We start from the raw sequence: 25,803 nt of genomic DNA on the forward strand, positions 1-25,803 counted from the left end.
AATTGGATTTCGAGGTATGGTGTACCGTACAGTTTGACCACAGATCGTGGTCGACAATTCGAGTCTGCATTGTTTCGTGAGTTATCGCGAATCCTGGGGATGCATCATATACGCACCACAAGTTACCACCCCGCTTCTAATGGGATGGTGGAGCGTTTCCATAGGCAACTTAAGGCCGCTTTGCGTGCCTCGCCAAATCCACAGTCATGGACTGAATTTCTACCGATCGTCCTGCTTGGATGTCGGACTACGATTAAAGCAGACCTTGGTTTTTTGTCTGCCGAGCTCTTGTATGGTACCACACTGGCATTGCCTGGTACGATGTTGGTGCCAGACAAGTCACAGTCTCTTAATTTAGAGTCTTATGTTGCTCGATTACGCAGATATTTTTCTGCCCTTCCTCCTATGGACCCTCGACACCAAAATCCTCCTTCTAGTGTGCCATCAGACCTTAATTCTTGGATGTATGTTTTTATTCGTGATGATTCTGTCAAAGGACCTCTTTTTTCTCCTTATAAAGGACCTTTTCGTGTGATTTGTCGCACGCCGAAGGTATTCAAACTTGAAATTAACGGTCGTTCGGAGACCGTCTCCGTAGATCGTCTTAAAAGGGTATATTTTGAGGTGTCCACATCTTTTAATGACCCCACTGCCACAACCATCGTTGAACCTTCACATGCACCTTTGACAACACCACTATTTACACATGCACCATTATCAACACCAACATCGACAACACCACCTTCGTCGTCGCAGCCTGCCTCGAACAGACCTTATGTTACGAGGTCAGGCAGAACTGTTCACTGGCCGAAAAAACTTTCCAAAACTATTTATATTTGACATTTTCAATTGACTTCCCAGTGACAGTTCAATACTCATTGAACTTTGCTCATTTTGAGTATTTTTTCTCTTTTACCTTTTAGGTGAATTTTTTGTTGTTGTTTTGATGTATTATATTGTGTGTTATTTTGGTTGTCTGGTATCCACCTTGAGTTTTGCAGTCACTACAATAAGTTTCCTTCGTGCATACGCACTTGTGGGGGAGCCTTTGTAGTGAAGCTATACAACAGCGCGCGTGCGCAATGCCCTTTTCTGATTCGCGCGTGTTTTCATCACCAAGAGGAAATATTGCTATCGTGGAATTAGCTGATTGGCTAGGAAAAGCGACCCTTAGAAAAGAGGCAAGGGAACGCAAAAACCTTGACGAGAGACAGCGTCCAGCAGAGACAGCAGAAGGCCTTTGATACAAGCAGACGTATATTTCTCTCTGTCCAGCTTTGATAGCATTCGGCCGAAGGTTTTTACCAAATTGTTGCGGACAACATCGTCTTCATATTCCGCGGCCATCTTTAACCCGTTCTGTTTTTAGTGGCTGAACATTGTAAATATTACAATTCGATTAACTTTCAGCCTTGCGCGCCCAGAACCAAGGATATCAGATATACCACTGATCTCTCACCATAAAACAATAAAGTATATCTATTTTTTACGTCTGCGTTTTGTGTTTCTTTGACTGGTAGAGTCTGGATATAAAAGCAACGGAAAGTGATTGCTTCTCGCACCCCCCAAAAGGTCCGGAGAAGATATTCACATTTCCTTACAAGTGTGTTCGCATGGATGATGGTTCACTTGCGCTAAATGAGGATGCAAAGAGAGAGGTTTGGAGATGCCACTATGAAAGGTTGCTGAATAAAGAAAATGAATGAGATAAAGAGAGTCTGCCGAATGTTGACCCAACAGAGGGACCAGCTATCCGAGTTGATAGTTCCGTGGTAGCTAAGGCAATTAGAAGTATGAAGACAGGGAAAGCCCCAGGCCCATCAGGAATTACTGCAGAGATGCTCAAAATATCTGGCAGTGTCGGCTATAACCTAGTCACCCGTATAGTCAACCAGGTGATACACGAAGGAGTCATACCCAATGACTGGTGTAGCAGCATACTAGTCAACTGCTACAAAGGTAAAGGTGATGCCCTAGATACAAATAATTACAGAGGTATCAAGCTGTTGGATCAGGTAATGAAGGTTACGGAGAGGGTCATAGCCCAACTAATTAGAGAGAGAGTTAGTTTAGATGAGATGCAGTTTAGATTCGTGCCAGGGAAAAGCACCACTGATGCTATATTCCTGGTAAGACAGCTGCAGGAGAAATACCTAGCCAAAGATAAGCCCCTGTACCTGGCTTTCGTTGACATGGAGAAAGCCTTTGATAGGGTCCCCCGATCCCTCATCTGGTGGTCAATGAGAAAACTAGGGATAGATGAATGGCTGGTGAGGGCTGTGCAAGCCATGTACAGAGATGCCGTAAGTAAGGTTAGGGTTGGCAACATGTACACAGAAGAATTCAAAGTAGAGGTTGGGGTCCACCAGGGTTCAGTACTCAGCCCCCTCCTATTTATCATAGTCCTCCAGGCAATTGTGGAGGAATTCAAGACAGGTTGCCCCTGGGAGCTCCTCTATGCTGACGACCTCGCTCTAATTGCTGAGTCACTATCAGAACTGGAGGAGAAGTTCCAGGTGTGGAAGGAGGGTTTAGAATCGAGGGGCCTTAGAGTCAACCTAGCTAAAACCAAAGTACTAATAAGTAGAAAGGTAGACAATCCACAAATGTCCTCAGGAAGATGGCCCTGCTCGATCTGTAGAAAAGGTGTAGGTAGAAACTCTATAAGATGTACCCAGTGTAAGCTATGGACACATAAGAGGTGCAGCAATGTCAAAGGTAGGCTAACTGGGAAGATAGTTTTTGTATGTGGCAGATGCTCGGGAGCAGTGACCTCCGAAAATCTGCAGAAAACAACTTCCATCACTTTCCAGGGGGAAAAATTAGAAGTAGTTGATAGCTTCCGTTATCTAGGTGACCAAGTCAGTAGTGGGGGTGGGTGCGCTGAGAGTGTAACTGCTAGAATAAGAATAGCCTGGGCAAAGTTTAGGGAGCTCTTACCTCTGCTGGTGATTAAAGGCCTCTCGCTCAGAGTAAAAGGCAGACTGTATGATGCATGTGTACGAACTGCCATGCTACATGGCAGTGAAACATGGGCCGTGACTGCTGAGGACATGCGTAAGCTCATGAGGAATGAAGCCAGTATGCTCCGATGGATGTGTAATGTCAGTGTACTTACTCGACAGAGCGTTAGTTCCTTGAGAGAAATGTTGTACCTAAGAAGCATCAGTTGTGGTGTGCAAGAGAGACGATTGCGCTGGTATGGTCATGTGGCGAGAATGGATGAAGATAGGTGTGTGAGAAAGTGCCAATCCCTAGCAGTTGAGGGAACCCGTGGAAAACCTGGGACGAGGTGGTGAAGCACGACCTTCGAACGTTAGGTCTCACCATGGAAATGACTAGAGACCGAGACCTATGGAAGTATGCTGTGCGTGAGAAGACCCGGCAAGACTAGTGAGGCCATAATCCGTGGCCCCTACCTGGGACGTAGTCAGTCCACCTGTGCATACCTTCCTGCTTGTGACACTTGTGAAGACCTGTTGAGGCAAGTGAAAATCAAATCAAATCAAATCAAATCAAACCAAATCAAAATAGATGAACATCAATGGAATTTGTATCCTTGTGGTACCAGTGCCGGTGGCACATAAGAAAACCATCCGAACGGGACCGTAGCCAGTACCGCATCGACTGGCCTCCGTGCTGTGGGCACGTAACAAACACCATCCGATCATTGCCGTTCGCCAGCCTCGTCTGGCACCTGTGTCGGTGGTACATAAGAAAACACCGAAAACACCATCCGAACGTGGCCGTCTGCCAGCCCTGTCTGGCACCTGTGTCGGTGGCACATAAAAAACACCATCCGAGCGTGGCCGTCTGCCAGCCTCGTCTGGCACCTGTGTCGGTGGCACATAAAAAACACCATCCGAGCGTGGCCGTCTGCCAGCCTCGTCTGGCACCTGTGTCGGTGGCACATAAAATCACCCACTACACTCTCGGAGTGGTTGGCGTTAGGAAGGGCATCCAGCTTTAGAAACACTGCCAGATCTGACTGGCCTGGTGCAGCCTTCGGGCTTGCCAGACCCCAGTTGAACCGTCCAACCCATGCTAGCATGGAAAGCGGACGTTAAACGATGATGATATATATATATATATATATATATATACATATATACATATATACATACATCCATATATATACATCCATATACATACAATAGAGAGATGTTTTTGTTTCACTTTTAACACGTAATACTGAAATAGTGGAGAAGATAAGATATTGCTGTGGGCTCGACTTGGCAAGAAGTTGAACATTTTTTTTGCCCATGACACTACATGGACCCTAAGTAAGGCATGTGTAAAATTTGAATGAAATTGGTTGTGTAGTTCTCAAGTTTTAGGGATTTACACAGACAGACAGACACACATTCTCAGTTTTATATATATAGATGGAGCCTCTACATTACCATTTTCACATGCTAGAAATAACAGCAAAAATCTCTCAGTTCACATCCAACTCCTTGAAATATAGAGGGGATAAATTGAAAAAATTAGATCACCCCATAATTTTAATGATAGTATGTTTATTCTAGCAAGTTTATTGATAAACATTTGTCACAGCACTATTGCTAGCAAACAGTGCTTCCAACCAAGACTACCAATGTGTGAATCCTAGACTCAATCATTCTCTAACAGATGTAAATAGTATTACAATAATTGTTCATTCATTGTATGGTATAATTAGACATTAAAGATCACTGGTCTGTTAAGTTTCAATAAAAAATATAAGTTTGTAGGATTTCACATTGCTGGCTATTGTCAAGTTAGTTGTTAATGTTATAACCTCCATTAATAAATAATTGTATCAAGCTATTTAATTCTATAATAATTGTGGTACCTCTGTGATTATTTTTAAGATTGTACATTATTATACAATATGAGTCAAAGTATTTAATCATCATCTTTTAATATCCATCTTTCATGGATATTAAAATGGCTGGCTGATTTGACAGGATCTGACAAGCCTGAAGACTGCTCTAATGACTGCTTTGGCATGGTTTTGATGGCTGGATACTCTTCCTAATACCATCTCCTTTACAATGGTTATGTAGTTTTTTGTGGCACCAACACTAGTGAGGTTGTCAGAGAGCTTGAAAGACTAAGATCCCTTTGATTGAGTGAGGCTATAGTAGAGAGGGAGGCAACTTTATGCTAGGAAATGAGGGGTTAATGTATGAAGGAACCAGAACAGAACAGGTTTCTTGCTGTAGAAGAGCTACATGGCTACTCATATTATTGAAGAAAGGGTGGAAGTATCTGAGGTGGATCTGGAAAGAGAAATAAAGAAGGTAGTGCTGAGGTGTCAGGGTGAATCATGAAGGTACCAGAAGGTGAATAGGAGTGGAGACAGAAGAACAGGAAGTGTGGGTGGGTAGATGTTACAAAAATATATAGCAAGAATGAGGGATGGTTAGAGATGGGGAATGGATAAGGGAATGAATATAATAAATGAACAAGGGGTGATGGTAGGTTGATAAATATACATTGAAGAGAAGGTAAGGAAATGTAGGTGATGAGTATGGAGATTGGACAGGGTTGAAAGGTGGATGTAGTGAATAATGAACAAGGGTGGGGTGGTGATTGATAATACATACGAATTAGGGGAAAGGTAGGGAAGAATAGGTGTTAGCTGACAGTATAGAAAGGGGTGAAGTGCAGCAGAATTGCAACAATGGTACAGCATTCAGGGGATGGATGAGAAAAAGATGATGTACTGGCATGTAGGTTGGAAGAGTGTGGAGGTCGAGGTAGGTATAGTGCATGAGGAGAGTGAGAGATGTATGGTGGTGGAGTAAAGGTAAAATGTGAATGGGGAGGGACAATAATAAGAATGAAGGATTTCAAGTCAAATGGTTTCAGATACTGAGAAAATAGCTGGTCTAACATAGTTTATATTAACCAATTGGCATTTACAATGACTAATACACGTTCACAATAGCCAATATATTTTACAGTTGTCAATACATGTTTACAATGGCAAATACATGTTTGCAAAAACTAATAAATGTTTAAAATATCAAATGTTTACTGCAATCAACACACCTGCAGTAATCTGTATATATATATATAAGGCAGGATGTGTGCGTGTGTGTACGTGATTGTAGTTTATGCACATCCACAAATTAGCATGCATGTCGCTCAAATTTTAGGAGGACATTCGTCACGATCCTAGCAGTATTTTCGTCAAATTATTTTCCCCCGAGGCACCCATGAATAGCGGTAAATAATTTTGAGCCATAACTTCAATTTTCACAGCGGAGAAATCCACTGTAGTGACGCCATTATTATTTACAAAACATGAGTTAAGTCCCCTTCTAGCGACGTTGTAAAGAGAGGAAGGGAGGGAGGGAGAGAGAGAGAGAGATAACAGATTTTTAAAATTTCTTTTAGTGAGTGATCGACAGACAAAAACAGACAGACAGGTATTGTTATATATGTATGTATGTCTGTCTTCAGTCACACACACTCACACGAGCATTTATGCATACAAAACAGATGCATGCGATGTGTGTTGACCGTATATATGTATATATATATAAAGCTGAAGTCGTCTGTGTATGGCAGGTTTGGTAGCCTTCAACTAACACTATCTCCTCCGAGACCCTGCGGTGCAAGTTAACCAAAATTGAGAGTATGATAGAAGAAGGGTTGCTCTTCCTTCCGTAGAAGAAAAAATTCAAATCGGACCATGTTAACGCCAAAAATTATTTACATCAAAAAGGTGCTTTTTTTCTATGAAAATCCCTATTTTTTTTACGATTTTTTAACTGCTGTGTCGCCATTTTTCGGTGTATTTCAACCAGAAAAATGTTCACTTAAAGAGAAAAACAAGTTACATAATAAAAAATTTTTACTTTTAAAAAATTCCAATTCTAAAGGGTCGAAACAAACCTGAGCAACGCCGGGCGATACTGCTAGTTGCACACATTTCCAACAGTGTGCTAAAGGGAGATAATTCTAAGTGTCCTAATCTGATTCCATTCCCCGCCCACATTCTGATACAAAGACGCCTCGCTGTTATTTTATCATTTTAACGTTGCTGGATCCAATGAGAGAACAATTCTTTTTTTTTTTTTTGTCGGTATCCCGTAAAGAGATAAAAGACAAACAGACGAAAGGGAAGTTGAAAAAATTAAAATAACTTACATCAACACTATCAACAAGAAACAGTTCTGACTTGCTTCTTCAATTTTGAAATATAATTTTATTGAACCGTTCTTGCAAAATATTACCAACATATTTGGTAATATGATGTGACAAAACAACAACCATCCTTTTACAACTTGTTCTACTACGTGTGATTATGAAGTAGGTGTTTGGTTAAATCTAACCGTCAACAGCGTTGCTCTATTAACAAAATTCACTTTTCACGAAAGAGTAAGTATTGATTTATTTTTCGTCATCAATTTTGTCGTTTCTATCACTATTGTTGGACTGACTCCAGTATATATTCCCATCTTGTATCCATCATTTACTCCGATCTCTGAAATTACAATCAGACATACAATATACACATATAGTTTATACTTAGACAGATTCATGTAACCCACACATGTACAGATTTACACATAAACACACACATATGTGTGTATGTGCGCGCTCGCTTAGTTAAGTAAAGGTGCCATCACATCGGGAACCAGGAAGCATTTACAACTATCCCTTGAATGTGCAAGGTGACTGCGAAGCGTGCAGTTTCGTAATATTTCGATATGGGGAAATCCATTTGTCCCGTACTGTTCTGGAAACCGTGACTACCCAAATCTGGATGTGTGTGTGATGGCTATGTACTCGTTAGACGAGCGTGATCATCGCCGACAAGAGTGTCAGCAATGCCAGTGCAAAGGTTTGAAGTCGAGCGCGGTTTGCACAACGCGACGAGGCAAGGAAATGAGCTCAGAGGCAAAGAAAGTGCAATATACCCGGGTCAGTAGAGCAGCGAGTTTTATATATCGGTTAGCCTTCTTCTAGGATATGTATGTATGTATATGTATGTATGTATGCATGTATGTATGTATGCATGCATGTATGTCTATCTGTCTTCAGTCAAACACACTCACACGAGCATTTATGCATACAAAACAGATGCATGCAATGTGTGTTGACCGTATATATATATATATATATATATAAAGCTGAAGTTGTCTGTGTATGGCAGGTTTGGTAGCCTTCAACTAACACTATCTCCTCCAAGACCCTGCAACGCAAGTTGACCAAAATTGAGAGTATGATAGAAGAAGGCTTGCTCTTCCTTCCGTAGAAGAAAAAATTCAAATCGGACCATGTTAACGCCAAAAATTATTTACATCAAAAAGGTGCTTTTTTTCTATGAAAATCCCTATTTTTTTTACGATTTTTTAACTGCTGTGTCGCCATTTTTCGGTGTATTTCAACCAGAAAAATGTTCACTTAAAGAGAAAAACAAGTTACATAATAAAAAATTTTTACTTTTAAAAAATTCCAATTCTAAAGGGTCGAAACAAACCTGAGCAACGCCGGGCGATACTGCTAGTTGCACACATTTCCAACAGTGTGCTAAAGGGAGATAATTCTAAGTGTCCTAATCTGATTCCATTCCCCGCCCACATTCTGATACAAAGACGCCTCGCTGTTATTTTATCATTTTAACGTTGCTGGATCCAATGAGAGAACAATTCTTTTTTTTTTTTTGTCGGTATCCCGTAAAGAGATAAAAGACAAACAGACGAAAGGGAAGTTGAAAAAATTAAAATAACTTACATCAACACTATCAACAAGAAACAGTTCTGACTTGCTTCTTCAATTTTGAAATATAATTTTATTGAACCGTTCTTGCAAAATATTACCAACATATTTGGTAATATGATGTGACAAAACAACAACCATCCTTTTACAACTTGTTCTACTACGTGTGATTATGAAGTAGGTGTTTGGTTAAATCTAACCGTCAACAGCGTTGCTCTATTAACAAAATTCACTTTTCACGAAAGAGTAAGTATTGATTTATTTTTCGTCATCAATTTTGTCGTTTCTATCACTATTGTTGGACTGACTCCAGTATATATTCCCATCTTGTATCCATCATTTACTCCGATCTCTGAAATTACAATCAGACATACAATATACACATATAGTTTATACTTAGACAGATTCATGTAACCCACACATGTACAGATTTACACATAAACACACACATATGTGTGTATGTGCGCGCTCGCTTAGTTAAGTAAAGGTGCCATCACATCGGGAACCAGGAAGCATTTACAACTATCCCTTGAATGTGCAAGGTGACTGCGAAGCGTGCAGTTTCGTAATATTTCGATATGGGGAAATCCATTTGTCCCGTACTGTTCTGGAAACCGTGACTACCCAAATCTGGATGTGTGTGTGATGGCTATGTACTCGTTAGACGAGCGTGATCATCGCCGACAAGAGTGTCAGCAATGCCAGTGCAAAGGTTTGAAGTCGAGCGCGGTTTGCACAACGCGACGAGGCAAGGAAATGAGCTCAGAGGCAAAGAAAGTGCAATATACCCGGGTCAGTAGAGCAGCGAGTTTTATATATCGGTTAGCCTTCTTCTAGGATATGTATGTATGTATATGTATGTATGTATGCATGTATGTATGTATGCATGCATGTATGTCTATCTGTCTTCAGTCAAACACACTCACACGAGCATTTATGCATACAAAACAGATGCATGCAATGTGTGTTGACCGTATATATATATATATATATATAAAGCTGAAGTTGTCTGTGTATGGCAGGTTTGGTAGCCTTCAACTAACACTATCTCCTCCAAGACCCTGCAACGCAAGTTGACCAAAATTGAGAGTATGATAGAAGAAGGCTTGCTCTTCCTTCCGTAGAAGAAAAAATTCAAATCTTCTTCTAGGATATGTGTGTATATATATATATATATAAGTATGTATAAAAGGGAAGGCCGGTTTGTGGGATTGCCATAAGTTTCCTGTCCATAAAGGGTTTAGACCAACAGGTTTTTGGGATCTGACGATACGCTATAAAGCTAAACCCATTATGGACGGGAAACCTAAGGTAATCCCATAAACCGGCCTTTCCCATTTATAATATATACTTTCTACAAAAGTTACAATTGTATATTTTAGAGAATGTTTAATATTTTTTTGTTTCAGTGAGTGATTTAAAGTATAACTGGTTTCGATGTATCCATCTTATCAACTATTAAAAAGAATTTGGGGGGGAAATCAAAGAGAAAAAAAATGGGGGTTAACAGTTTGCACCCATGTTTCAGGGCATAGTGAAATTTTACTTTAGAGTCACTGCTGGAGGAATTACAACCGTGTTTCATGGTCTGCTACCACAGCAGCTCCTTTATAGGATCCAGTTAGCTCAAGACATCATCAGGAGGAACCACATCCGGTTTTGGTCCCTACTCCTCTACCGTTTTGATGTGGCGGGGCCCCCCTTTTCTGAAGTGTCTTCAGCTCTGGTGTTGGGTGCATGTCTTCTTTCTTCTTCTTTCTTCTGTTCCCTGGCCTCTTCGATGTATCATCAGCGAGTGTCAGCCGGAGACTGACTGTCTTGTCAAATTTCTCCCTTTAAATACCTGCCACATAGGCTCCAGCAGGCAGCCCCAGCAAGTTGTCACGTGACACTGTCTCACCTTAACTGACTAGTGAAGGCGCGTAGTTTTAGCCCGCACTTTTTCTAAACAACCGTCACCTGTCAGTCAGCAAAGCTGATTCAGTCAGCTTGTCTCACCTAATGATGTTATTTCCTGTCAGCGTGTTTATGACTTTCAAGCCATTTTCGGTCTTCCCACTTCAGCTATATATTGAAGATGGCTTTTTCGACTGCCTCCTGTACTCTCCTTATTAGTTTATGCAGCTCGGGGCTAGAAAAAACAAATCTTCTTTTGAAAAGTGTTGTCATTTTCTTTTCAATGAAGCCTCTAGCCCCCACTGCCAGGTGATAATATTTGACATTCCATCCCTGTTCTCTGCATTCTTCGATTAGCTTTTCATACCTCTTCTCCTTTCGTTCCTCTGCATTGCCGATGTTCTCTTCCCAAGGTACTGTCAGTTCTAGTAAAATTCCCATTCTCCGGTCTCTGTTCCATAGAACTAAATCCGGTCTTTTTGTTGTTTTTATTAGTGGGAAAATTACTTGTCTTTCCAAGTCCGTGGCCACCTCCCAGTATCCCTTCCATCTTTCGTCTATCTCGTATACTTCACTTGTAGGCCTGGCTTTATAACTTTTTCTCTCCTTGTGGAAGTATACTCTCCTGCACTTTTCTACTTTTGGGTATTCTCCCCTATTGTACCTCTCGATCTTATCCTTGAGTGCTGCACTTATGACACCGAGGACTTGATTATGCCGCCATGTATATCTTTCAAGTGCTAGTCTGCAACCTGACAGAACATGTCTAACTGTCGCTTTCTCTCCGCATCTGCACTCATCGGTTTTGTTTATGTTCCACCGGGCTAAGTTCGCCGGTGAGGGTAGAACATCGAAGGTAGACTTGATCAGGAAGGATGTTCTTGCTTGTTCCCAAGCCCAAAGTTCCTTCCATGATATTCTGCGGTTGATTACATATTCCTCCCATCTCAGGCACTGTCCCTGTTGACTGCATTGCACCAAATGTACATTTCGCCTTTCTTCTTCCTCCTTTCTCACTTCGTATACCACTGCCTCTTTCATTTCTTTTACACTGTTCTTGCAAAATGGCCTGAAATTTTGCGACCCTAGGCTGGATCTAGCTTCTTGCGTCACTCCGACTATATCTGCGTGCTTTAGTTTTCCGATCGCCCTGTTTACTGCCTCTTCCGCCTTCCATTTCCTCCCTGTTTGTACCTTTGAAGGGTTTTCCCGGATGCTCTGAACTTTTGAATACCTTAGGATCATTACTGTCCTTGCCTTTCCTGCCTTATATTCTTCGGCGATTGATGTTATTGGTAGTTGCAGCACGGGTTTTCCATATAGTGCAGTTGTATTCATTGGTTTCGGCAGACCAAGCCATTTTCTGATAAACACACTGCATCTTTGCTCCATCCTTTCTACTCTACTCGAGGCTATTTCGTACATTTGCAATGGCCACATTATTCTTGGGTACAGCCCAAATTGCAGTATCCAACATTTGAATTTTCCCGGCAGCGTTGTTCTGTCAATTGCCTTTAATCCTTGTTCTACTAACTCATGTGTTTCTTTCCTTTGCTTCTTATCATTTAATAAATCTCTATACCATCTGCCGAGACTCTTTACTGGTTGTTCTTTCACCGTTGGTATGTCTTCACTTCCTATCCTGAATTTCACTTCTTCTTGCCTTCCTTTCACGAAAGCCACGCTTCGAGATTTTTTGGCTTTGAATTTCATCCTTGCCCATCCTATCAGTTCGTCCAACCGCTCTAATGTTCCCTCTGCTGCTTCTCTACTTTCCGATAATATAGTTACGTCATCCATAAAAGCCCTTAATGGTGTCTTTGTAACAGGTTTCTCGCAGTTTGTAGATCTGAGTAGCATTTCCATGACTAACACGAATAAGATGACTGATATTGTACATCCAGCTGCAATACCTATTTCAAGCCGTTGCCACTCCGTTGTGAACTTTCCTGCTGTAAATCTCATCCTCAGGTTGTCATAGTACGACATGAGCATTCGTTGAACATCTTTTGGAATCCAAAAGAAGTCCATCGCTGTTTTTATTATTGCGTGCGGAACAGATCCATAAGCATTGGCAAGATCTAGCCAAACAATATATAGGTTTTCCTTCATTTGTTTTGCACAGGTGATGGCTTCCCAGATGGAAAATGCGTGTTCTATGCACCCAGGGATTCCGGGGATTCCCGCTTTTTGAATCGCTTCATTAACGTATCTGTTATGCTGTACGAATCTTATGATTCGTCTAGCAATTATTCCGAACATGATTTTCCCGTCTGTATTTAGTAGTGAAATCAGTCTAAATTGGCCTAGTGTTTTTACCTCTTTTTCTTTAGGTAGATGGATACCTTCGGCTATACACCATCGCTCTGCTACATCTTTCTTCTTCCACATTTCTCTTATCAGTGCAAACTGCTGCAATCATAATTTCGGGCAATATTTGTATACCTTGTAGCTCACTCCATCGTGTCCTGGTGCACTTTTTGCTCTTACTTTCCTTATGAATGCATCCATTTCTTTCCGTTTGATGTCGCTCAAATCAAATGGTACTCTTGGTTCAGGTGGTTTCTTCAGTCCGTGCATTTCTGGGAGTACTTCATTTCTGTCAGTATGTCTCTTTCAGATGTTGTTTGAGCTCTTCTTTCGTGCAATCCAATTTTCCGCTTTTACTTTCAGTAAATAGATGTTTCGCATATTGATAGGGATTGTTTACAAAGCTACGATAGTTTTTTTCTCTCTCCTTTCTTCTGCTCCTCCTTCTTTGTTTTCTTAGCAGATCTCGATGCCTCTTTTTTTCTCTTCATATAGCTGCTTTAGCCCTTCTCTTTCCTCCTCCTTTGCATCCCTCCATCAGGTTCTGAGTTTTTTCTTCTCTTCTCAAATCTTTGCGATCCATCTTTCTCTCCTCGATGGTCAGCTCTTTGCTGTTGATTCTACCTTCTTTGTTGTTTCCAGTCCAAATCTTTTCTCTCCTTCCTGGTAGATTGTATTAGCCAGGTTTTCGAGCTTTTGTTCGTCGTCGCCTTTGAATTTGGTGGTCATTCTTGCTACCTCGTTGTCAAATTTTTTATAACTCGCCGTGTCATTTGCTTTCAGCCACTTAACCTTTGTCCTCTTCATGCCTATCAGTCTTTTTGACTGTTCCAATTCAACTGTGGAATGAACCTCGCTATGGTTATTTTCTGGGGGGTTCTGGCCACACGTCTTATAGTTTATCAACCCGCGTTGTTGAATCACTTTCTTCTGGCACACCTTCCCTTGGTGGATTCTCAGCCCGATGTAACTAGCGAACACCTTTCTGCAGCAGCTGAACTCCTCATCTACCATTCCTATACCGTTTCCTTTCTCATTGTCCATTTCCGGTCCAAGTCCATTTCGTTTTTTTCCGTCCCTATTTGATGATCCTTTATTCTTCCCCCGTGGTTCGGGATCATGGGGGCATAATTTCTCATGTTTTTTCGATGCAATTTCAGCCCGGATCGGGCTGCAAGCCCATTTGATCCTTCGTTACGCTGTCGTACTGTCAAGCGTCTCTCTGCTTTGTCATCCCTCTTTCTGGATTGTCAGCAAGTCTTTCCCTGCAGTCAGTATCTGAGGAATTACAACCGTGTTTCGTGGTCTGCTACCACAACAGCTCCTTTATAGGATCCAGTTAGCTCAAGACATCATCAGGAGGAACCACGTCCAGTTTCGGCCTCTACTCTACTGTTTTGATGTGGCAGCCCCCCCCCCCCCCTTCGGAGGTGTCTTCAGCTCTGGTGTTGGGTGCATGTCTTCTTTCTTCTTCTTTCTTCTGTTCCCTGGCCTCTTCGATGTATCATCAGCGAGTGTCAGCCAGTGACTGACTGACTTGTCAAATTTTTCCCTTTAAATACCTGCCACATAGGCTCCAGCAGGCAGCCCCAGCAAGTTTTCACATGACACTGTCTCACCTTAACTGACTAGTGAAGGCGCGTAGTTTTAGCCCGCGCTTTTTCTAAAAGACCGTCAGTCAGCTTGTTTCACCTAATGATGTTATTTCCCGTTGGCATGTTTATGACTTTCAAGCCATTTTCGGTCTTCCCACTTCAGCCATATATTGAAGATGGCTTTTTCGACTGCCTCCTGTATTCTCCTTATTAGTTTACGCAGCTCGGGGCTAGAAAAAACAAATCTTCTTATATATGTTTTGTGTATGCAGGCTTAGAAAAAACAAATCTTCTTATATATGTTTTGTGTATGCAGGCTTAGGGTGGGGTTCAAGAGTTCAAGTTTTAGGAATTCTATTGAAAACAAGCATGCAGATACACAGCTGTCTATATCCTGAATAGAAACTACTTATTCAATTCAAAAGACTTCATTTCGATAGAATTCCTGAAACATAAACTCTTGAACCCCACCCCAAACCTGCATAGACAAAACATATATAAGACATGACTCAAAAGTAAAATTTCTCTATACTCTAAAATATGGGTAGAAACTGTCAGCCTGCAATTTTTTTCTCTTTGACTTCCAAAAAATTATTTTTAATATTTTGTAGTGGGAAAGGTGTAGCAAAAGATATTGAGATAGCAGATGAAATAGGGACGTGGACGACATCAAAGTAAAACAATGGGAAAACATTGGATTGTAGTTTAAATAATTTATTTAAACAATATTTGCATTTACTTGTTTTATACACCAAAAATCTCAGTACATGACATTACCAACTTTACTTTGAGCTGGCCAAGAAGAAATTAACAGGGTAAATACTGTGCTGATATGATGAAGTAGAACTGGACATGTTTTGTGTCTGCGTGCGTGTTGGTCATTTAGTGGTATGTATGTTCTGTGACTGCTACAGTGTTGGTTCTTTCATGTTGAATATCTGGATCTGTGTTGCCTACTTAACTGGCAAAGTTACTTGCTAGCTGTCTCATGACTATCTCTCTCTCTGTCTCTGTTGTCCCTTGATAAATTGCTGTATTTATAATGGTCATGACAGCTAGAAGGACAGACATACCACAGGAGAAATTCCTACATATGTAGGTCGCCTCCTGTCCACTTGAACCTTAAATGACAAGGCTGAGGTCGGAGGTAGAAGGGAAACCATCCATCATTTTTTAACAGGACAAAGAAATTTCTTTCATGCCTGTTTGGTCAGTGGTGGATCAGACGAGTGAGAATCCTTAGATTCAGTTTCAAATCTCAACTCGGATAAAGGAAGTGTTAGCTTTTACAATTTGATACATTGAAACTGGTTATATTTTAAATCACAAGCATTGCCTTTTGCAACTTTACCTTTTTAACCATATTTTTTTTTATTTGTATGGACTCTTAACACCTCTGCAACAACTGTGTGTATGTATATGTATATCTATATATATATATATATATATATATACAGCGGTGGGCATGATTCTACTAATATGCTAACAGCTAATTAGTGAAGCCAACTTTTTGTTTTTGCAGATTAGCATTTTCACTAACTTTGGAAACTTCTGCTAAATTTAGTTCTGCTTATAAAATTCATACGTTTGTTCCTGTCTGTTGTGGGAGTGTCTTGAAGACAATTGGTTGATGCAGCAGCAGCAGCTAGCTGAGCAGCATTGTGTAATTCTCCAGTTTTGAGTTGTATTCACTTGCAATGTCACATTACAGATAAATCCACAGTGTCAATGACAGCAGTGTAAGTTATCAGCTTATCAAATTATTGCTTATTGTTATGGAAGGTGAAGATGTTTTTATTCAGCCTGAGGATGAAGGGCCTGTTAAGAAGTCTGTAATGGCTGTGGGTGAGGCAGAGGTCACTCAGGTTGAGAGCCAGGAGTCGCAAAACCTGTGGCCCCACATGGAGGACTACTTTGTTCTTACATCCAAGTATAAGAGGAATGCCAAAATCCTGTACTTCCAGTGCATCATGTGCCATCCCAAGGAGATCACCATCAAGGGACAAGTGGCGAGCCTCTACAACTTGAAGTCGCATTGTCAAGAGGAGACACCCAGCGCATGCCATCCAGTTTGAGGAGAGGATCAAGGCCAGCTCTTCTTGTGGGAAACACAGACAATCTTCTGATAGCAGTGCCATTAGCCAGTTGTCACAGTCATGTGCAAAGAAAGCACACCAGCCCAGCATTGGTAAAGTATTTGCCCAAACTACTGGCACTGGTGTCTGTTGGCCTATGTTGGACAGAAGGATTGTAGACCTCCTGTATGTAGTGGAGTCCTCTGCCTTGGTTGGCCTGAACACACTATGCCTGCATGAAGCCACTACAAATACATTGTGGAATAAAAAATTTATCTACTGTCATGGAAAAATTGTAACTGTAAAAATACAGAATTATTGGAGTAATGGACATTCAAAAAAATATGTATGTATAGAAATGTATAAATAAAGTCTTTAAGGTTTAAAATTCAGATTAAGGAATTGCAATAATAATGTTTAGCAGTTCAAAACTGTGAGTAGTGAAATGCAGAATTAGATCGCCTGATCATGAGAATCCAATATTGGTCACTCCACTAAAATCTGCAGATGGTATGGGTTATTTCCCTTGGGTTGTTTAAATAAAATATTAGTAATATGTAGTAGACAGAAGGATCCATTTGAAGGGTCCTATTATCGATTTTGTTTTCAACAATATAAGCATGTCATGAGGTTTACAAACATGAGTTCTACTCACATGTCAAATAAAGTATAAAAGTGATACTGTCTGCAAAAATTAGAATTAGGGACACAAAAAATCAATATTCAAAGTAATCGAACATAAACAATGAAATGGGATATTTCACTTGAGTGTTTAAAAAATTGGTACAGGTGCTATGAGTTATTTCCCTTGGTTGCTTAAAAGAAAAAATTAGTTATATGAGGTAGATATAAAGGTCCCCTCCAGAGGCCATATTATCGATTTTGTCAACAATCTAAGTATGTCACGGGGTTTCCAGACATGAGTTCTACTCACGTGTCAAGTTTCATCAAAATCAATAAAATGATGTAGGAGTTAGCTAACAACACCACGAACAAACATACACTGATTTTCCACAAATGTAGTATATATATATATATATATATATATATTACACACACATACACACACATACATACATATGCATATCACATACACATATATGTATGAGTGTATGTCATTATGTTTGTGTTTGCCCACCACCACCACCACCGCTTGACAACCAGCGTTAGTGTGTTTATGTCCCCATAACTTAGTGGTTCAGCAAAAGAGACTGATAGAATAAGTACTAAGCTTTAAAAAAAATGCTTTGGGGTAAGTTTGAAAAAAAAAAATCCTATCAAGGTGGTGCCTCAGCATGGCTGCAGTCAAATGACTGAAACTAGCAAAAGATAAAAGATATATATTCAGAGGTTTTTGTAGAATTTATTTGAGTTACAATAATTATAGAAAGATTTGGATCTTTTCCTTTTGAACGGCACACAATTTCTAGTTAACTAAACACTTTAAAACTTCGTATACTGGTAGAATGTGTCAAAATAAAACATTTTTTTTTCTCTTGGCTTTCTTGATAAAATTGTAATTCGTTTGTTTAACATAGTTTAAATTTTCGAATTTTAACCAATGAATCGTCTCTAATTGAGACAACATCCTGTTACTAACCCTAAACCTTCCCCTAACCCTAACCCTAAATTTTTTTTATCTTAATTGTTACGCGTGTAAAAAAAACGAAAGCAATGGAAAATAATTTAAACAATTAACAAACAAAATAATTCTATAATTTTATACACACGCTTTCCGTAACACACGCTTTCCGTATATGTACAGAAAGCGTGTGTATAAAATTATAGAATTATTTTGTTTGTTAATTGTTTAAATTATTTTCCATTGCTTTTGTTTTTTTTACACGCGTAACAATTAAGAAAAAAAAATTTAGGGTTAGGGGGAGGTTTAGGGTTAGTGACAGGATGTTGTTTCAGTTTTAGACGCAGCAAATGATTTTAGCTCAATTGAGGTAATCGATTGGTTAAAATTGCCAAAATGCTCGAAATTTCAGACGAAATATCTGACAAACTATAGAATTTTCTCAATAAAACCAAGAGAAAATGATGTTTTATAAACACATTCTACCAGTATACAAAGTTTAAAACATTTTAGTTACCTAGAAATTATGTTACAAAGTGCCGTTCAAAAGGAAAAGATCCAAAGATTTTTTTAAAAAGTTTCTATTTCTTTTATTTTACACAATGTCACTCACCTTTGTGGAAGGAGTTTGTGTAAGCGCTTTCATTTTTCATTGTTTAAAACACACGTGTTCCTGGCTAATGCATACAGAGGAAATTGTTTTTTTGTAATGGTGTTAACTATTTCTGGTTTAGCTTCTGATTTAGAATTTTTATAAAGTATTCAAGTATTCATCCTTTGTCTTTTGTTGTTGATCATTTTCAACTTTTATTTTGTATAAGGGGAACATTTAAAATTTTCTTTGTGCACAAATGTTTTGATGCCATGTATTCTACATGGAATATTTCTAAGAGATAAATCTTTAATTTGTTGTTTATGCTTGTTTACATGCCTGGTTAGTTTTGTCTGTTTCTTTGATGTAATTCACATTGTGTCATGGGCATGTTATGCAGTAGATGGGAAGGAACTGAAAGTGAATGCAAACATGAATTGTAAAACAAAAAAATCTCTTGCAAGTTATTTGATGACCTCATTGCTGTTGGTGCCATGTAATAAGCACCCAGTACACTTTGTAAAGTGGTTGACATTAAGAAGGGCATCCAGTCTTAGAAGCCATGCCAAAGCAAACAGAGTTTGGCACAGCCTTCTGACCTGCCAGCTCTTGTTAAACGATTTCACTTATGCCAATATGAAAGGATGTTAAATAATGATGATTATGATGATGATGATGATATATATGTATATATGTATATAGGCGCAGGAGTGGCTGTATGGTAGGTAGCTTGTTTACCAGCCACATGGTTCCGGGTTCAGTCCCACTGCGTGGCACCTTGGGCAAGTGTCTTCTACTATAGCCTTGGGCCGACCAAAGCCTTGTGAGTGGATTTGGTAGACGGAAACTGAAAGAAGCCCGTCGTATATATGTATATATATATATATATATATATATATTATATATATATATATATATATATATATGTGTGTGTGTGTGTTGTGTGTGTGTGTGTGTGTGTGTCTGTGTTTGTCCCCCTAGCATTGCTTGACAACCGATGCTGGTGTGTTTATGTCCCCGTTACTTAGCGGTTCGGCAAAAGAGACCGATAGAATAAGTACTGGGCTTACGAAAGAATAAGTCCCGGGGTCGACTTGCTCGATTAAAGGCGGTGCTCCAGCATGGCCGCAGTCAAATGACTGAAACAAGTAAAAGAGTAAAGAGTAATACATAGATATAGATATACATGTATGTGTGTGTATATGTATATATTTATATATTTGATTAATGAGAGAGGTGGAAGATATGAGAAAATTTATTGATCACTACAATTGTTTCAACCCATCTAGCATCAATCCCTCATGAGTGGGATACTGAACAACTGGTTTAGGAGTATCCATCGGTGTAGATGTGTCTTCTCAGATGATTACAAGCTGTATCTCATTAAAATAATGTTTATTTCACAAGATTTCTTCTTGGTGTATGTATACAAAAGCAGTAAATTAAGGGATACAACTTCCTTATTATAGAAGATCAGTAATAAGCATCAGATGCAAAAAGAAACAAATGCACAATACAGCAAAAAAAGTAATAGATATAACCGTTAGTAGATATGGATGTATAAATGCCCTCACTTAGGTTGTATGGTGTATATACACTCACTCATACAAACTTACAGATATAAGCATATGCACTCACATGGTTTGGCACACATACACTCACATAGTAAATTAAATATATACTTTGTGTTTATAGGAATGGGGAGGTTGCAGTTAATTCATCCATACAGTAAGGTAAATTATGGTTATTCATTTGGTTAACAATTACTCAAATTCATTCCCACTGTATTGTGTGAAAGTGCATTTATAAGCATGCAAACATCTTGACAGTCTTTCAGAAATCCTATCAATGATCTTCTCATTGAAGAGATACATCTACATCGATGGATATTCTTAAACCAGTTGTTCAGTATCCCACCTGTGGGGGATGGATGTTAGATGGGTCAAAACAATAAACATTTTTGTATCTTCCATCTGCCAACAAACACTGTGAAAGTGAATGTGCTTTGCCAGTAAATTACCAGTTGTAAACCATATGATTTATTATCTAATAATAATGATAATAATAATAATAATTCCGGGATGGTGTCTGGCGTACTAGAAGGCCACTGGGAGTGAAGCACCCCTCAGCTTCTGTTGAAGCATGTCTCTTGGAGAAGGTCACTCTGATATAAAACCAGATATGCAGGGAATGGCATTGGACATTTTGGGGATCTTTAGTTTGTGCTAGAGATCAGGGCACTCCTACATCCCTGAGTCTGCAACTCATATTGGCACCAGACATCTCACTCTGGCTTGTCTCTGGATAAGGTAAATAGAGTGGAGAGGGTATATGAGGTGTCGTGCAAGCCTTATTGAAACTCTGCACAGGCATTGCTGACCTCTGCTCGATATGTGCTGCTTTTTTTTTCCTATATATATTTATTTTTCTTCAGAAGTCCTGCAGTGATGGGAAGGTGGTGAAGCATGCAGACCTGACGGGTTGGAAGCATGTAGTTAGCAACCTGTACATAGGCAGCCCATGCTAGATATAAAGTCTTCTCCTTGTCACCCAAAACAGTGATAGGATTCAGTTGCAGCATGGATGTCTGAGCAGCTCCATTTGGAGAGGGCACTGCTCACCCAGAGGCCGGGGAGGTTCTAGAAAAGGTGAACCAAAAATTGCCTGTCTTTCTATATCTGGTCATTTTAGCACAACTGATGGATGTCCACCCTGCACTCAAAAAACAAAGAGACCTTTTTTACAAAATCTGAATTTCATCTTAGAATGTGTGCACTCTGTTGGATAACAAGAGTGATTGTAGGCCTGAAAGATGCGCTGTACTTGTTGCTTGCGAGCTGAACTGCTATAACATTGATACAGCTGCACTTTCAGTGACTCATATAGAAGGTGATGGTCAGCTTGAGGAAGTAGGAGGTGGGGAAGGCTGCAGGAGGAGCACAGAGAGGCTGGTGTTGGCTTTGCAGTTCGATCTAATAACCTTAAGAAATTGGAGGAGATTCCTGTTCCTATAAACGAACGTCTAATGACTCTACGATTGCACCTGAAAGGTAGGCAGTTTGCATACTCTAATAAGTGCCTTTGTACCTATTTTGACTAGTTGTGATGAAGATGAAACTATTTTTTATACCCAGCTGAGAGCCATACTTAGGAAAATCTCCAATTCTGATCAAATCATTCTACTGGGGGATCTTGATTCCAGGGTTGGAACAGACTGGCAAACATGGAATGTTTAGGTATAGGGAAAATGAGTAGCAATGGTTTCATGTTGCTAGAGCTTTGCAATGAACATGGACTTTACATTGCAAGCGCTCATTTTATGCACAAAGGTGATTGCACAACAACGTGGATGCACCCATGGTCTTAAGTTTGGCACTTGCTGGATTATGTCGTCATCCGCAAGTGTGACATCTATGATATTTGTAATGTCAAGTTTTTTATATAGCTCGGAATGCTGGACAGACCACATCTGGTGCGAGCAAAGTTCCAGATGATGATTAGAGTGAAAGAGAGAAGAGAGCCAGTTGACATTCCTCAGCATCTGAATATCCACAAGATATATTATGTTGAGGAAAGAGCTTCAGACTGGCTTGTCCAGCATTTAAAATACTACAGTATTTTAAGGTCCGTTGGAAGATTTTGGAGACCAGGTTCTTCAATGTGCTTTTGAAACACTGGGATATGCTATTGCCAGATACAGACTAGTTTGATGAAAATAGTGTTGAAGTTCAGTGACTACTGGTTGTAAAGCACCATGCCCACAATGTACTGCTGCACAGGGGACTTTCAGCAGTGCAGCGAAATCTAGCACTTGCTCACTAAAGCAGTGTAAAATCACTACTGCAGCAATCTCTCAGGAAGATACAGAACATTTGGTGGGAGGATCTTGCTCATGATGTTCAGGCTGCTGCTAATGCAAATGACAGCAAGAAGCTTTACCATCCTATGAAACAAGTTTATGGGCCTAAGAGCTCTGCATCATCTCCTTTGCTTTCTAAGGAGTCTTCTACTCTGTTTACTAAATCAACAGAAATCACAAGTCACTGGATTGAACACTACTCTGAACTCCTAAACCATGAGTCAGTTGTGGAGGAAACAGTGATTGATATTATGCAATAAAGACCTATCATTGGCTCCTTAAATTCTATGCCCTCAATAGATGAGGTAATGACGTCAATAAGTAAAGTGTATCTTGGTAGGCACCTGAAAGGGATGGAATTTTTGCTGAGGTCTTGCGATTTGGTGGTGATTACATCATACAGTCTCTTCATGAACTTATTAATGTAGTCTGGAGAGATGGTGCAATGCCTAAGGACTGGAAGGATGCAATTATTCTTCCTTTCTATAAAGGAAAAGGAGCCTGAACAATGTGTGGTGTATTGCTCTACTATCAGCTGCTGGCAAGGTTCTGGCAAATATTCTTCTTACCCACCTGAATAGGTGTCTCATAGATGATGCCCTATCTGTATATCAATGTGGCTTCTGATCTGGTTGAGGGACAATGGATATGATTTTCATAGCAAAACAGATACAGAAGTGCTTTGAGCAGAATATGGATCATGTCCAAGTATTCATTGATTTAACCAAGGCCTTTGATATTGTGAATAGGTCCTTGCTATGAAAAATACTTGGCAAACTTGGATGTCCGGATCACTTTGTATCTATAATTAAATCATTTCATGATGGAGTGGAGGCTTTGGTCAATGTTGGTGGTGGCATGGCGGGAGCCATTCTTGTAGAGAATGGTGTCAAGCAGGGTGACATCCTTGCCTCAACTGTCTTTTCTTTGCACTTTGCTGCTGCTTTTACTCATGCTTTTGCTAAAATTAGCTCTCTGGGAATATATGTCATGTATCGATCTTCTGGCCACCTAGCACTGATTTGCTGCCAATTCAAAAGATTTCTAATCTCTTATTCATGACCTCCTTTATGCAGATGACTGTGACTTAGTCACTCATACAGTGGATGACGTGCAAATACATATGAATTGTACTTCTGCTTCTTGCAAGTTATTTGGAATCAGCATTAGCCTGGACAAGACTGTTGTAATGTTCCAGCCTGCACCAGGAAATCCATATGCGGAACCAGCTATCTTGGTTGAAGGAACTATACTGAAAGTGGTAGACAAGTTTGTCTACCTGGGCAGCACACTCAGCAATTCTTTCTCCATGAATGATGAAATCATCTTTCAGGCTGCAAAGAGCAGCTGATTCCTTCTGGTCTCTTCAGTCTCATGTCTGGTCCCAGCATGGCATCACAAGGCAAACAAAAATTGCTGTGTACCGTGCATGTGTACTGACATCACTCCTTTACTCATATAAGACATGGACCTTTTACAAGTGTCGTGTAAGGGTCCCTAAACACTTTCATTGGAGCTGTCTAAGACATATTCTGAATGTTGGCTGGACCTTAAAAACTCCAGAAACACAGGTCCAGAGGACAGCTGATATCTTGAGTATTGAGTGATGGTGCAGAAGCACCAGTTATGTTGGACTGGGTACCTTATTAGAATAAAGGATAACAGGATCCCTAAACAGATGCTATATGGGGAACTTGTTAGTGAAAAGATACCCTGGCAGAAACCAAGGCTGCAATTTAAGGACTGTGTCAAGTCCCCATTAAAGGCCTGTGATATGCAGGAGACTGACTGGGAGAGCAGTGCCTATCATCATCACAGATGGAGGAAGCAGGTTAAGGAGGGGGTTGACACCTTTGAGAGAGTACATATTCTGCATGAAGAATTTAAGCATGCTGCTTGAAAGCACACTGCTAATGTAGTGAATGGGGAAAGCTTTCTTCTGCAATGTTTGCAGTTGTGTATGTTTGTCAAGAGCAGGGCTCATTAGCCACCAATGGATCTGCAAATGCAAAATATAAGTTAGTCCTAGAGCACACAATGTTCCTAAAGGTCGGCAATGGTCTTCCTTGGTTACAAGTGGATGGAGATCATCATCATGTATGTATGTTTAATTAGAAAAAGATTTGTTTTTAAATTATTTGTTTTAAAAACGTTGTGGAATAAGTTGGTGTATAGTGTGTATTTCATTTGTAAGAGCTTTTATTTTTCAATATTTCAAGCACACATGTTCCAGCTAATGCATATAGAATTTGTTTTTTTCATAATGGTAATGGTGTTAATTATTTCTGGTTTAATTTTGGATTTAGAATTTTATTAAGTATTCTTCTTTTGCCTTTCATTGATGATCATCTTCATCTTTTATTTTTTTAAAGAATATTTTTTTCATTTATAATGGTGATATTACTTCCAGTGTCCAACTGCATTTTAACACTTGTATTTCTGATTTTCACCTTCACGAATTTTCTCATTGTTATATTACTAATTTCTTCTAATGACATACTATTTATTCTTTTTCCTTTGTTCTGATATTTTTTTATCTACGTTCTACAGTGCATCTTTATATATCCTATACTTCCACAACAAAAGCACTCTGCTTTCTTAAATGGAAAATTTTTCCTCAGGTGTATATTTCCACATGCTAAACATGGGTTTATTTTCTGATTTTTATTGTGTTTTTATAAGAAATTATCTCTATTCTATTTTGCACTTGCTTTACTTGGAAACAATCTTTACATTCAATTTCCTCTCTGTTGTGTCATATTTTGACTATCCATTCACATTCTTCTGACATTTGTTGTAGGGTTGCATCCTGGTTCTATATATATATATGTATATATATCTATATCTATATCTATATATATATATATATATATATATAATTAGTGAATGGAAGAAATGGAGTTGAACGAAGATTGTACAGAATTCCTTTTATTACATTCTACACATGTTTCAAAGGCCACAATTTTCCAAATTCTGATTAAATAAGGATACCATATTGCAGCTTTCTCTTCAGGAAAAAGCAGGAATTACGTTGACAGAACAAAACAAAACAGAGGCGCAGCAAAGCAATTCGAACGAGGACGCTCCTTAAGAGCCCATGGTTAAACTGTTTATCAATGTACGTTGAAATCGGGGGGGTTGGTGGGGGCCGACAAAAGGTCCGTTGGAATAATTAC

The 25,803-nt window shown here is 39.6% G+C and overlaps 1 protein-coding gene across 3 annotated transcripts in view; it reads left to right on the plus strand.

The window, feature by feature from the left end:
- Nucleotides 1-7,007: 7,007 nt before the first annotated feature.
- LOC115232565 (diacylglycerol kinase epsilon) overlaps nucleotides 7,008-25,803 on the plus strand; it is a 119,534-nt gene continuing 100,738 nt past the window's right edge. For 2 of the 3 annotated variants that reach the window (XM_029802520.2, XM_029802521.2), the window contains exon 1: nucleotides 8,561-8,964. The gene's annotated coding sequence lies outside the window, so the exon portion shown is untranslated. Of the gene's footprint in view, nucleotides 7,375-8,560; nucleotides 8,965-25,803 lie in introns of those variants that run through there. The other variant, XM_036500216.1, reaches the window with a different exon arrangement.

Source organism: Octopus sinensis, linkage group LG2, assembly GCF_006345805.1.
Source record: "Octopus sinensis linkage group LG2, ASM634580v1, whole genome shotgun sequence".
NCBI classification, from domain to species: Eukaryota; Metazoa; Mollusca; class Cephalopoda; order Octopoda; family Octopodidae; genus Octopus; species Octopus sinensis.